At 38.3% G+C, this 2,901-nt stretch overlaps 1 protein-coding gene across 1 annotated transcript in view; it reads left to right on the top strand.

The window, feature by feature from the left end:
- Positions 1-2,901, top strand: part of ide (insulin-degrading enzyme) — a 54,262-nt gene that overhangs the window by 46,970 nt on the left and 4,391 nt on the right. The window lies entirely within an intron of this gene.

Raw genomic sequence — 2,901 nt, 5'->3', positions numbered from 1 at the left:
CAGAGTTCTGACTTTGATCTCAGAGTTCTGACTTTGATCTCAGAGTTCTGACTTTGATCTCAGAGTTCTGACTTTGATCTCAGAGTTCTGACTTTGATCTCAGAATTCTGACTTTGATCTCAGAGTTCTGACTTTGATCTCAGAATTCTGACTTTGATCTCAGAATTCTGACTTTGATCTCAGAATTCTGACTTTGATCTCAGAGTTCTGACTTTGATCTCAGAATTCTGACTTTTTTCTCAGAATTCTGACTTCGATCTCAGAATTCTGACTTTGATCTCAGAATTCTGACTTTATTCTGACAATAGAAACTCAGAATTCTGAGATTAAAGTCAGAATTCTGATTTTTTTCCCCCCCCATACTATACTGAAATAAAAGAAAAAAAAATCTGTTAACTTTTTTTTTTTTTCAGTGGCCCTAATCCTCTTCCGTAACTTTCACTTTATTTTTTTAGCAAATAATCCAACATTAAACAACAAAACAACAATATCAAAACAAAACCAACAATTTACCAAAAAAAAGGAATAGGCTGAAGCAAAGCTTATTATTGCCTATCCTGTTTTCTGTCCTTTACAACCTACCAGGTTCTTTACTGCGTATATAAATATATAAATCTACATAACATAGGATTTTATCATTTTACATTTTAAAGCCCTTTTAAAATTCACCAAGAAAGGACATAACTTTAAATCATCATTCAATTCATTCCACATTTTCACACCAATAACTGAAACACATCTAGACTTTATCTGGCTTCTTCTCTTTTGCACATTCAAATATAAACAAACCTCACAAATTATATTTATTCTCTCTTGACTTAAATCATTTCTGAATACCAGAAGGAAGACTTGTTCGCTGCTTTATGCATTATTTCCAGTATTTTTATATAAAAAGTCTTTGAATTTTAATGTGTTGCTAAAGCATATTTTAAAGTCTATATAGTCCTTTTAAGGATTCATCAATTACTGAATAAGTTGGCAATTAATCACGATTAATCTGATTAATTATTTCAGTTCTAGTTGCAACTATTGGTTTTTAGTTTTTCTCTTTTCGAATCATAGTAGGACAGAAAATCTGGAAGGGTTTGTGTTTCTAGGATGTTGGGGCAGTTTTTCTTGGAAACCATTTTATTTCGGTTGATCTCATCATTACTGGCTTTATGAAATAGACAGGATGGAACATCATCTCACCAGAGAACAAACTGTTCCAGATGTTTGTGTTAATCTGAGAAATCACTCGTCATCATCCACCTTTTTTCAGGCTTTCTGCTCTGCTTAATGAATCTGAGAAAAAAAATCTGACTGATCATTTCTGCTTAAAAATTACATATTTGTAGATTTCTCTTCATATTATATTAGTTATTTTTATCCCATAAATTCAAATTTCCCGTTTTGTCGCTTCAAAAACGGCAATCCTTCACTCTAAATGTCAGGTTGCTCTTGACGACAGTTTCATGATGTCACACTGCTTAATGTCTCGTTATTATTACACCACCGCAATTACTGCTCAGTAATTGCGTTTTTAGATGAAAGGGCAGCGTTGGTCCAATATCCTGGGCCATATACTCTGAATGAGTGTGTCCAGACACGCTTCATTTGATTAGATTCAGTCTGGCCTGCTAGCGTTGATCCTCTGCAGCCTCCTGCTTCTATTCATAGCTGAGGAGCTGACGCTCTCTGCACATCAGCTGCTCTAATGATGGCTGGACTGCCGCTTCTTAAACTGGATGAAGGAGTCAGAGACGCAGCTGCAGAAAGATTGGGTACCATCTAAGGCCGACAGAAAGCCTTAAAGCCCCCATGCAGAGCAAACCTAATGCATTTCTAATGATGTACCTGCAGAAATCACTGAAACACCTTTTTTTTACTCATTATGTTATTTTTTGGTATCCAAGGCACATTTTGTCTCCATTTGTCTTTGCCAACAAAAAGTCATGCTGTTTTTTCCTCTATGCTACTCTGAAACAGCTCCAAAAAGGGAAGGAGGGATGTGTTGACAAAAGTGTTTACAGTTTAAAACGTTAGATTACACAAAGGTGGAGTTTTTTTAGACTAAGAATTTGCTAAAAAGATTCAACGACTCAAGGAAGAATGCTCATTCAGTTCAGTTACTCTACAAATTGTGTAAATAATTGAATGAAGATCTGATACCCCATTTACACTACCCTTGAAAAACCGATCCATGCCGAGACCGGTCCGAGCTCGGATCAGTTAACCAGGCCGAGCGTTTACACATCACGCTATCTCGGTTCCTCGACTCCTAGTGACGATCTGCGGTATTACTGCCAGTATTGAAGGAGGAAATCAAGCAGTTGGTGGCGGTAATGCACCAAACGTTGTTTGCCAACCGCCATAAAACACAAGACGAAGAAGGAGGGAATCAAGCAAATCAAAATGGCGGCGCCTGTCACATTTAGAAAGTTATGCTTGATTATTTTTGCTGTACTTCGTTGTTTGCGGAGGGTCAGGCGAAGACGGCAACCTTTCATGGTTGTTTATAGTTGTTCTTCTTCTTCTGTTGTGTGTTGGTTGGAAAGCAACTTCCGGAGGGGCATTACCGCCAACTACTGGAATGAAGTGTGAATCACGATGTGCAGCCAGACGGAGATGACGCGTTCTGCTCATGCGCTCTTGTTATCAGAAAACAAAGACAGGGAAAAACCGAGCCGAGCCCACCTCTGGAACTGGTCTGCAGTTATCTCGGTCCGGTTGTGTCTAGCTCGGTTCAGTTCAGTTTGCTTTCCATTTACACACGATAAGTTAGCTCAGTTACTGACCTCGGACCGGTCTCGGCACGGTTTTTCAAGGGTAGTGTAAATGGGGTATGAGTGTACTGAAGACAGAGGTCTTTAAAGGAATAGTACACCCAAAACATGATTAGCCTTCATTTTCTACTCACCC

Source organism: Cyprinodon variegatus, unplaced genomic scaffold (assembly GCF_000732505.1).
Source record: "Cyprinodon variegatus isolate N-32 unplaced genomic scaffold, C_variegatus-1.0 Scaffold11, whole genome shotgun sequence".
NCBI lineage: Eukaryota > Metazoa > Chordata > Actinopteri > Cyprinodontiformes > Cyprinodontidae > Cyprinodon > Cyprinodon variegatus.
The sequence above is the reverse complement of the archived record's forward strand: the minus strand, read 5'-3'. Positions and strand labels throughout refer to the sequence as shown.